General features: G+C 42.5%; 1 protein-coding gene across 1 annotated transcript in view; it reads left to right on the top strand.

Annotated features, from left to right (window-relative positions):
- The window catches only part of LOC112246729 (zinc finger protein GLIS1-like), a 154062-nt gene that overhangs the window by 51485 nt on the left and 89984 nt on the right, over positions 1–12593 (top strand). The gene's annotated exons all lie outside the window — the stretch shown is intronic.

The raw sequence follows: 12593 nt of genomic DNA, 5'->3' as shown, positions 1-12593 counted from the left end.
GGGTAATTTCGATACGAAAACAAAATACTTAATTCTACCACAACAAAAATAATAACGTTAATCATGCATCAACAAAAAAAATGCCACCAAGAAATAGCAAACCGAAAGAAAGTTGTGAATATCTAACTCTCCACAACACACGCACTCCTTCACTCAAACAATTCCCAGCATGCACCAATCACTCCCAGCATGCAGAGAGAGAGAGAGAGAGAGAGAGAGAGAGAGAGAGAGAAAGTGAGAGAGAGAGTGAGAGAGAGAAGTGAGAGAGAGAGAGAGAGAGAGAGAGAGAGAGAGAGAGAGAGAGAGAAGTGAGAGAGAAGTGAGAGAGAGAATGAGAGAGAGAGAGAGAATGAGAGAGAGAAAAAGAGAAAAGAGAGACTGAAGAGAGAGAGAGAGAGAACGAGAGAGAGAGAGAGAGAGAGAGAGAGAGAGAGAGAGAGAACGAGAGAGAGAGAGAGAGAGAGAGAGAGAGAGAGAGAGAGAGAGAGAGAGAAAAAGAGAGACTGAAGAGAGAGAGAGAGAGAGAGAGAGAGAGAGAGACAGAGAGAGAGAGAGAGAGAGAGAGAGAGAAAAGAGAGACTGAAGAGAGAGAGAGAGACAGAGAGAGAAGAGAGAGAGAGAGAGAGAGAAAAGAGAGGGAAAGAAACGAGAGAGAGAGAAAAGAGAGAGCGAGAGAGAGGAGTCAGTAGCTAGGTTTCCATCCAATTGGTGACAGATTATCATGAGAGGTGTGTTTCCATCAAACGGACTTGCTGCAGATAAAAGACTGTTTGTGTTGACATAGTGCACATAAAAAGCGCTTTGCTTTCCCTTGTACCAAATAAAAAGGTAAATGGGTTTCCATCGCATTTTCAACTCTCCTGATGGTTTTGTTACAAAAGCTGTTGCGATAAATAACAAACTTGTCCAATCTGGTTTTGTCGCATGCGCTCTAGACAACAGTCTGCTGATAAAGTGGGCAGGGGGTAATATGATGAGATATGGATAAGACCATTTTATTTGATAATTGGCAGCCAATCACCGATCATCATCTCAGCAGCTTTCAAATAATAGGCTACCCTCGATATTTAGCCTATTGGAAATGTGTTTGCTCACCGTTCACTTAAACAATATGTGAAGTTCATCATAACTTATTTCATCCGCCTATAAACGTTTAATTCTATATGATGTTATTATATCAATATTTGCGCATAAAGGCGACAACCGCTATTTCTCGCATAATTAATTTTACAGATATAAAAAGATCCCCACATGTGTTTCGATCAGGCCTGTCTTGGCTTTTTTTATGCTTCAGGTAATTCATCCACATGAAATGGTTGGATGGAAACCTGGTTACTGCAAGAGCGAGATAGCGACAGAGAGACCAGAGAGAGAGAGAGAGAGAGAGAGAAAGAGACCAGAAAAAGTGAGACCAGAGAGAGAGAGACCAGAGAGAGAGACCAGAGAGAAAGAGACCAGAGAAAGAGAGACCAGAGAGAAAGAGACCAGAGAGAGAGACCAGAGAGAGAGACAAGCAAGAGAGACCAGAGAGAGAGAGACACCAGAGAAAAAAAACAGAGAAACCAGAGATAGACCAGAGAGAGAGACCAGAGCGAGAGAGACCAGAGAGAAAACCCAGAGAGAGAGCGAGATCAGAGAGAGAGAGACCAGAGAGAAACCAGAAAGAGAGACCGGATAGCAAGATCAGAGAGAGACAACAGAGAGAGACAGAGAGAGACAGACCAGAGAGAGACCCAGAAAGAGAGACCAGAGAGAGAGAAAGACCAGAGAGAGAGAGATCAGCGAGAGAGACTAGAGAGAGAGACCAGAGAGAGACCTGAGAGAGAGCAGATAGCGAGACCAGAGAGAGAGAAATCAGAGGGAGTGACCAGAGCGAGAGAGATCAGAGAGAGAGAGACCAGAGAGAGAGAGACCAGAGAGAGAGAGACTAGAGAGAGAGAGATCAGAGAGAGAGAGAGACCATAGAGAGAAAGACAGAAAAGAGAATCAGAGTTCTGGATAAATTAAATGTATCCAGTATTTGTGGAATTAGTAAGGTTAGAATGACAACATGTGATGTAATATGTCATTTTGATGATGAATCTCAGGTAATTCTGGTTAGTGTGGAATGCAATATGGAATACAACACAGACATACAAATAGTCATGCTGTTTGTGTTGGGTTATGTGCTTTAAATCAAATCAAATCAAATCAAATCAAATCAAATTTTATTTGTCACATACACATGGTTAGCAGATGTTAATGCGAGTGTAGCGAAATGCTTGTGCTTCTAGTTCCGACAATGCAGTAATAACAAGCAAGTAATCTAACTAACAATTCCAAAAAAAACTACTGTCATACACAGTAGAGAGAGGTCTCTCTGGTCTCTCTCTCTGGTTTAGGGTTGGAGACGTGGAATGTTCTGTTTATTAATCATTTATTAGTCATTCATGTAGTCAAGGAGTAAGCCAAAGTACAACGCTGATTTAATATGGTGCCATCTAGGACGGACACAATATCACTCATATGGAAATACATGCATATGTAAAGAAAAATGTTCCTTCTTCTAAACCATATAAACGCCAATGAGTCAAAAGAGAGAGAATGAGATTTATTTTGGTTAATTGTATTTGTTGTATTTGTCTTGTCTCTTTAACCCTAGTTACAGACCTGAATGAATTCATCCATGGAAATAGTTAGTAAGGGTTTTCCATTTGTGGTTTCGATGCATTTGATTTTTTTATGGGTTTGCTTTGTGTTCTTGAGGGGGTTTTGAAGCGGAGAAAGCATGACAAATGGATGACATAAGAACACTGTGAATCAATGGGGGGTTATTGGAAACTCTTTTATCTCCTTGCCACAAGCCAAAAAATAATCACATATGTCCCTCAATTAAAGTTATCCAGTAACCACATATATCCCTTCATAATTACTCCTTGTCTGCATCTATAATTGATCTGTTCATTCATGTGTAACAGTGAGAATAGATGAGAAGAATATGTCTCTATCTCCCCCCGCATTGATTAGTGAGCTCCTCCATTTCTAATCAACCTGCTATGATGCTCAACAAGAGGAGCGGACCACTTGCAGATAACGGTGAGTGTATGGATCAATAGATTCATACCCATGATATCAAACAGGGTATTTTCCTGTGGTCCTGTTCCAAAAGTGTTTTTTCTGGGAGGGGTGTAAGAAGAAGAAGAAAAAGAAGAAGGGGGGATAACAATAGAGGACATCTTCTGGGCTTTGTCTCATCTCTGTCTATGTCTGGGCTTTGTCTCATCTCTGTCTTCTTCTGGGCTTTGTCTCATCTCTGTCTCCTTCTGGGCTTTGTCTCATCTCTGTCTTCGTCTGGGCTTTGTCTCATCTCTGTCTTCTTCTGGGCTTTGTCTCATCTCCGTCTTCTTCTGGGCTTTGTCTCATCTCTGTCTCCTTCTGGGCTTTGTCTCATCTCTGTCTTCTTCTGGGCTTTGTCTCATCTCTGTCTTCTTCTGGGCTTTGTCTCATCTCTGTCTCCTTCTGGGCTTTGTCTCATCTCTGTCTTCTTCTGGGCTTTGTCTCATCTCTGTCTCCTTCTGGGCTTTGTCTCATCTCTGTCTTCTTCTGGGCTTTGTCTCATCTCTGTCTTCTTCTGGGCTTTGTCTCATATCTGTCTCCTTCTGGGCTTTGTCTCATCTCTGTCTCCTTCTGGGCTTTGTCTCATCTCTGTCTCCTTCTGGGCTTTGTCTCATCACTGTCTTCTTCTAGGCTTTGCCTCATCTGTCTTCTTCTGGCCTTTGTCTCATATCTGTCTTCTTCTGGGCTTTGTCTCAAAGCTGTCTTCTTCTGGGCTTTTTCTCAAAGCTGTCTTCTTCTGGGCTTTCTCTCATCTCTGTCTTCTTCTGGGCTTTGCTTCATCTGTCTTCTTCTGGGCCTTGCCTCATCGCTGTCTCCTTCTGGGCTTTGTCTCATCTCTGTCTTATTCTGTGCTTTGCCTCATCTCTGTCTTCTTCTGGGCTTTGTCTCATCTCTGTCTTCTTCTGGGCTTTGCTTCATCTGTCTTCTTCTGGGATTTGCCTCATATCTGTGTTATTTTGGGCTTTGTCTCATATCTGTCTTCTTCTGGGCTTTGTCTCATCTCTGTCTCCTTCTGGGCTTTGTCTCATATCTGTCTTCTTCTGGGTTTGCCTCATCGCTGTCTTCTTCTGGGCTTTGCCTCATATCTGTGTTATTTTGGGCTTTGTCTCATATCTGTCTTCTTCTGGGCTTTGCCTCATATCTGTCTTCTTCTGGGCTTTGTCTCATCGCTGTCTGCTTCTGGGCTTTGCCTCATCTCTGTCTTCTTCTGGGATGCATCTCATATCTGTCTCTGGTTGTGGATGCTGACATCAGTGGTTGTTTGTGAGAATGGGCCAACAACACATAAGTACATGCTCTAGATAGAGAAGCATGGTTGCCCCTGGTGATTGTGGCAGCAGCCTGTAACAAGTCTCTCCCTGATCTCAGGCCCTGAGATTGTCACCTCTATTTGGCACTGAAAGCTTGCAAGTGCGCAGCATATCGTTATCAGAGCCTCCTTTTCTGTTCCGGGGCTGTGGTTAGATATTACTCTAGAAGTGCAATCTGTTTTGCAACTGATTGTTTTTACGTTGGAAACGGTACTTTACAGTAACTGATAAGACGGAAATATAAGATACTGTCCTGTATCTGTAATGCATTTAACAACAGTACATTTGAAAGTATTCCTTCAAAAAAAGCTTTTCCCCCCCTGTTTTAGTTCTAAAATAAAACGATGAAACACCTTGCCACTTTTACACAAACTATTCAACTAAAAAATAAATATGCAACTGACATCATGGAGTTCATTTCAACTCATACTTTGGAGAGAATTAAAAAAGATTGCCCCGCCTACAGAGGCCTACAAAATGGTTCCTTAGACACCACCTGTGACCACTCTCACAGGACCTGACCTAACCCCTGCATGTTCCCGTCACTGTGTCAGCGTATCATTGGACATCTCTCTCTCTCTCTCCCTCCATCCCGCCATCTCTCACTATCTCTGTCACCGGCTCTGTGTGTCTTCCTTTTCACCCTGGTCCCAGGTGCTTTCCCTGGTTTCCAGCTCCTGAGCAAGCCAGCCCTAACACACACAATGATATACTAACAATGCTGAATTACCATGGCATATTCAATATTAACTGAATTTACTGTTGGTTTCATTCCAAGCCACCATATGTTGAGAAGCCCGTTTTCTCCTAGCCTGAGAGCATGACTGATTCAGTTGTTGTAGCAAAGCTTTAAATCAGCCGAGCGTTCAGTCTGTATGTTTTATGGAATATAGGACTTCTATAGGTCTTCAGTACAGAGAAAGTGACATTGGTTTTATTGTAAAGAGAGTGACTGTTCTGGACAGACTGGTTATATGGTGTAGTTCAGGCCTTTAGAACATGTGACCTGGTGTAGTTTAGGCCTGTTCTGACATACCCTGGTCAGCTCCTAGCTCCTAGCTCTAAACTAGCATAACCAGTAGGATGACATACCCTGGTCAGCTCCTAGCTCCTAGCTCTAAACTAGCATAACCAGTACGATGACATACCCTGGTCAGCTCCTAGCTCCTAGCTCTAAACTAGCATAACCAGTACGATGACATACCCTGGTCAGCTCCTAGCTCCTAGCTCTAAACTAGCATAACCAGTACGATGACATACCCTGGTCAGCTCCTAGCTCCTAGCTCTAAACTAGCATAACCAGTACGATGACATACCCTGGTCAGCTCCTAGCTCGTAGCTCTAAACTAGCATAACCAGTACGATGACATACCCTGGTCAGCTCCTAGCTCCTAGCTCTAAACTAGCATAACCAGTACGATGACATACCCTGGTCAGCTCCTAGCTCTAAACTAGCATAACCAGTACGATGACATACCCTGGTCAGCTCCTAGCTCTAAACTAGCATAACCAGTACGATGACATACCCTGGTCAGCTCCTAGCTCCTAGCTCTAAACTAGCATAACCAGTACAATGACATACCCTGGTCAGCTCCTAGCTCCTAGCTCTAAACTAGCATAACCAGTACAATGACATACCCTGGTCAGCTCCTAGCTCCTAGCTCTAAACTAGCATAACCAGTACGATGACATACCCTGGTCAGCTCCTAGCTCTAAACTAGCATAACCAGTACGATGACATACCCTGGTCAGCTCCTAGCTCTAAACTAGCATAAACAGTGTGTCTTCTCCTTCCCTTAATGACCAGTGTCCCTCTCCTGCTACTACCAGTGGTGTAAAGTACTTAAGTAAAAATACTATAAAGTACTACTTAAGTAGTTATTTGAGGTATCTGTACTTTACTTTACTATTTATATGTTTTCCAACTTTTACTTCACTACATTCCGAAAGAAAATAATGTACTTTTTACTCCATACATATTCATGCCACCCAAAAGTACTCGGTACATTTTGAATGCTTAACAGGACAGGAAAATGGTCCAATTTACACACTTATCAAGAGAACATCCCTGGTCATCCTTACTGCCTCTGATCTGGAGGACTCACTAAACACAAATGCATCACTTATAAATTATGTTGGAGTGTTGGAGTGTTGAGTGTTGGAGTATACCCCTGGCTATCCATATACCCCTGGCTATCCATATACCCCTGGCTATCCATATACCCCTGGCTATCCATATAACCCTGGCTATCCATATACCCCTGGCTATCCATATACCCCTGGCTATCTATATAACCCTGGCTATCCATATACCCCTGGCTATCCATATACCCCTGGCTTCCATATACCCCTGGCTATCCATATACCCCTGGTTATCCATATACCCCTGGCTATCCATATACCCCTGGCTATCCATATACCCCTGGTTATCCATATACCCCTGGCTATCCATATACCCCTGGTTATCCATATACCCCTGGCTATCCATATACCCCTGGTTATCCATATACCCCTGGTTATCCATATACCCCTGGTTATCCATATAACCCTGGTTATCCATATACCCCTGGTTATCCATATACCCCTGGCTATCCATATACCCCTGGCTATCCATATACCCCTGGCTATCCATATACCCCTGGCTATCCATATACGCCTGGTTATCCATATACCCCTATCCATATACCCCTGGTTATCCATATACCCCTGGCTATCCATATACCCCTGGCTATCCATATACCCCTGGTTATCCATATACCCCTGGCTATCCATATACCCCAGGTTATCCATATACCCCTGGCTATCCATATACCCCTGGTTATCCATATACCCCTGGTTATCCATATACCCCTGGTTATCCATATAACCCTGGTTATCCATATACCCCTGGTTATCCATATACCCCTGGCTATCCATATACCCCTGGCTATCCATATACGCCTGGTTATCCATATACCCCTGGCTATCCATATACCCCTGGTTATCCATGGTTATCCATATACCCCTGGTTATCCATATACCCCTGGTTATCCATATACCCCTGGCTATCCATATACCCCTGGTTATCCATATACCCCTGGTTATCCATATACCCCTGGCTATCCATATACCCCTGGTTATCCATATACCCCTGGTTATCCATATACCCCTGGCTATCCATATACCCCTGGTTATCCATAATAAACAAGAAAATGGTGCCGTCTGCTTTGAAATGATTTATACTTCTACTTTTGATACATAAGTATTTTTTTTATTTGACCTTTATTTAACCAGGCAAGTCAGTTAAGAACAAATTCTTATTTTCAATGACGGCCTCGGAACAGTGGGTTAACTTCCTTGTTCAGGGGCAGAGCAACAGATTTTTACCTTGTCAGCTCAGGGATTCATTTTGCAACCTTTCGGTCACTAGTCCAACGCTCTAACCACTAGGCTACCTGCGGCCCCAAGTATATTTGATCAATTACATTTACTTTTGATACTTACGTATATTTCGAACCAAATACTTTTAGACTTTTACTCAAGTAGTATTTTACTGGGTGACTTTCACTTTTACTTGAGTAACTTTATATTAATAAGGTATCCACACTTTTATTGAAGTATGACAATTGAGTCCTTTTCCACCACTGCCTACTACAACATCTCTTTCATACATGTACATCACTATTTCCTGATCCAGAACCATATTCCTCATCTCATCCTCTCCTTCGTAGAGATAAGTATCTCTCATAGGGTTGTATAGAGATGACAACATTGTACCTCTGCCATTATGGCGTGTGGGACAGCATGGGCAACGCCATAGAGACTATCTCCATTTTAAAGTAAGTCAATTTTCTTCTTCTTTTGATGTTTGAAAAAAATGTCTAGGTAATATAGGTGACTTAGGATCATATGATGCAAAATGCATCATACGGGGATGATTTCAGATTTCTTTTTTTAAGTTACATATCTTGAAAACTTGATTGTTGACAAGCAAAACATTTTGGGACTACTGAAACAAATACCAAAAGATAATTTTTTCCTTTAGCAATTCCAAGCATACCCATAACATGATGCAGCCACCACTATGCTTGCAAATATGGAGAGTGGTACTCAGTAATGTGTTGTATTGGATTTGCCCCAAATATAACACTTTGTATTCAGGACAGCATTACTTTAGTGCCTTGTTGCAAACAGGATGCATGTTTTGGAATATTTGTATTCTGACAGGCTTCCTTCTTTTCACTCTGTCATTTAGGTTAGTATTGTGGAATAACTACAATGTTGTTGATCCATCCCCTGCAATGTTGTTGATCCATCCCCAGTGTTCTCATATTACAGCCATTAAACTCTGTCACTTTTTTAAAGTCACAATTAGCCTCATGGTGAAATCCCTGAGCTGTTTCCTTCCTCTCTGGCATCTGAGTTAGGAAGGATGCCTGTATTTTTGTAGTGACTGGGTGTATTGATACATCATCCAAAGTGCAATTAACAACTTCCCCATGCTCAAATGGTTATTCAATGTCTGCTTTTTTATTTTTACCCATCTATCAATAGGTGCTCTTCTTTGAGAGGCATTGGAAAATGTCCCTGGTCTTTGTGGTTGAATCTGTGTTTGAAATTCACTGCTCGACTTAAGGACCTTACAGATAATTGTCTGTGGGGTACAGAGATGAGGTAGTCATTCAAAAATCACATTAAACACTATTATTGCACACAGAGTGAATCCATGCAACTATTTAAGGGACTTGTTAAGCACATCTTTCCTACTGAATTTATTTAGACTTGTCATAACAAAGGGGTTGAATACTTATTGACTCAAAACATTGAAAACATTGAAGCTTAAAATGTTTATATTAATTTGAAAAAGATTCTACAAATATAATACCATTTAGACATTATGGGGTATTGCGTGTAGGCCAGTAATAAAACATCTCAATTTAATCCCTTTCAAATTCAGGCTGTAGCACAACAAAATGTGGAAAAGGGCCAGGGTTTTGGGATGATACTTTCTGAAGGCCTGTACTGTATGTGTGCGCCTGTGTGTGACTGTAAAACGTGAAAGGTTATATACAGGCAAGGCCATAGTATACATTAATGGCAATTCTTGTTGATTCTGTCCTGACTCATGTCACGACATCCTGATTGAATTACTCGTATTACAGAGATGAGGCAAGAAATACTTGGCCATCGATCAACAAGCCTTGAAGTTTTTACAAACACAGTTGGATATGATGTGGAAACTGTGGAAATGCCCAGCCAAAATAAAAAATAAGACATAGCCTAACGATCCAGGATTTATTAAACAGAACCATTTGTATTCCTTGAAAACAGAGCAGAGCTGAAATAGTTATTTCCTTCTGTTTATGGCTCTGAATGAAACCAGCATGACTCCCAAAGTCCCTCAGTGACACTGCAGTGTTTACCTGACTTTCTCCATCTCTCCCTTAGCCTCTCTCTCATTCTCTCTCTCTCTCTCATTCTCTCTCATTCTCTCTCTCTCTCTTTCTCTCTCTCTCTCGCTCTATTCATTACCTGTCTAAGAGAACATCAAACATTTAATAGTACAAAGTCATATAAAATGTAGTATGTAAAAATGAAAATAAACAGGAAAAAGTGTCCTCCACCGCCAACCCCTATCCTGTCAACATGTTTCCATCACTCCAAACAATAAAAATAGGTACAACTATACTGTATTTAGTTTCTATGTATGTGTTGGGCTTTAGCTGAGATTATCATTTACAGCGTCAAGTGTATTTGTCCAGGCCTTAATTGTTCCTTGACTAGCACCATTCATTCTCTCTGTCGAAAATTATAATGTTGTAACTTCTAACATGTTTTTTTTGCGACAGTGCTGCCTCGCAACAGTAATCGTCTCTGATTGATTGAGAGATTCAAGGAGCTATCATCGTGAAGTAACATAATAGATGTAAAGCATTGAATATCATGCACTTCTAAATAAATGGTTTATATTTGTCCCAGAAACATTGAACTGCACGGCACTCCCACATCGCATGGAGTAATGTGCCTACCTCATTCAGCAGATACAGTGAACATTTGGGAGTTGGGGCCAATTTCATCATCAAAACTTTCCTTTGTGTCTTTTCTCTTTCTGTGAAAGTCCACCTCAACGTGGGCTACATACTGACTGTCTCCACTGAGGACGGATGTAAGTCATTCAAACGTGTTAACCCTCGCAAGAGCATGTGCAGACCAGCCGGTTGTTATGTTCTCAGACGTTTTCAGTCTCTCTCTAGCTCAGCCCGCTAATACCCACCTGCTTCACCATGTCCACTATCATCCCAGTGCCCAAGAAAGGGGGAAATGAACTGAACTGAATGACTGCCGACCAGTAGCACTTTCTTCTGTCATCATGAAGTTCTTTGAGAGGTTTAGTCAAAGACCACATCACATTCTCCCTTCCCAACACAGTCAACCCTCTCCAGTTCGCCTACTGCTGACAGATCCACGAACGACGCAATCGCCATTGCACTGCACACGGCCTTACCCAACTGGACAAAAGAAATGCATATGTGATGATGCTGTTCATCGACTACAGCTCACCCTTCAATACCATAGTGCCCTATAAGCTCATTACAAAGTTCACAGCCCTGGATCCGAACTCCTCCCTATGCAACTGGGTCCTGGACTTCCTGACAGGCCGACCCCCAGGTGGTGAAGTTAGGGAACATTACCTCCTTGACAATGATTCTCAACATGGGGGTCCCACCAGGGTGAGTCCTCAGTCCCCTCCTGTATTCCCTGTATACCCACGACTGTGTGGCCTCACACAGTTCCAACGCCATCATCAAGTTCGCTGACAACACGACAGTAATAGACCTGATCACCAACAACGACGAGACGGCCTACAGAGAAGATGTAGACACTCTGATGGTGTGGTGCCAGGTAAACAACCTCTCTCTTAATGTCAGCAAAACAAAAGAGCTGATTGTGGACTTCAGGATGAACCAGGCTGGACACGCCCCATCCTCATCAATGGGGCCACCGTGGAGATGGTCAATAACTTCAAATTCCTTGGCGTATACACCTCAGGGAATTTGAAATGGTCAAACCACACGGACACCATGGTGAAGAAGGCACGGAAGGCACGGCCTTTCCCCGAGGGCCCCCACAGTGGTTTACAGGAGCACCATTGAGAGCATACTGTTGGGACGCATCACAGCCTGGTATGCAATGCCCCCGCCGTGGACCGCAAGGCTCTTCAGAGGGTGATACGTGCAGTCGAATGCACCATTGGGAGCTAACTTATTTTTTATATTTCTTGCTCTCCCTCCTTCCCTCCCTCCCTCTCTCTCTCTCTCTCTCCCCCTCTCTCTCTCCCTCCCTCTCTCTCCCTCTCTCTCTCCCCCCTCTCTCTCCCCCTCTCTCTCTCTCTCTCCCTCCCTCTCTCTCTCTCTCTCCTCTCTCTCTCTCCCCTCTCTCTCTCCCTCTCTCTCTCTCCCTCTCTCTCATAAACACATCTTGTTTTTATCTCTCTCCTTGCTCGTTGCTTTACTGCTGTCTTAATTCTTATGTCTTTCTGTCTTCTCTTCCTCTGTCTCTATCCCCCCCTCCTTCCCCTTGCCCTTCTTCTCCATCCCTTCTTCCTTTTATTCTCTTATATCAGGAAGTGTTTGGCTGCCTTTATCAATAATATGTCATGGGGATAACATTGTCAATAACATCATTATGAGCAAATTGAATTTGAGAAATTGAGTTAGGGAGGTTGGAGCAAGGACATGTGGCCGCCTACACACGAATGAGTATCGGGGGTATCGTCTTTCCTTCTGCAAATATTTCCCCATACACAACCCCCCTTCGCTCACTTTCATGTGGCGCATTTCAGATTTCTATTCATATTTTCATATTTTTTATGGAATCACTTTGTTAGACCAACTAAAAGCAAAAAATATATATATATTCCTGTTAAATATAGCTTGTTTACGCTAGTGGTGCAGCAAAATATCTCTCAGAATATGAATACAAAATCCTTGTGTAGTATGTGTAAATCAAACGTACTCCCCCCCATCAAATAATAATGATGTAAATGCATGAGCATTTGGAACAATCGTCAATGCAAATCATTTGCTAATTGTTAGCTTGTGTTTAGCTTTCCCATACGGTACTAACACATTCCATTACCATAGTCTTTTATCCAAAGCGACTTTGTCATACATTTTACATATGGGTGGAATTGAACCCAAAATCCCA

The sequence above is a fragment of the Oncorhynchus tshawytscha genome, linkage group LG06 (assembly GCF_018296145.1).
Source record: "Oncorhynchus tshawytscha isolate Ot180627B linkage group LG06, Otsh_v2.0, whole genome shotgun sequence".
Taxonomy (NCBI): domain Eukaryota; kingdom Metazoa; phylum Chordata; class Actinopteri; order Salmoniformes; family Salmonidae; genus Oncorhynchus; species Oncorhynchus tshawytscha.
Note: the sequence above shows the minus strand (reverse complement) of the source record. Positions and strands in the feature narration are given on the sequence as shown.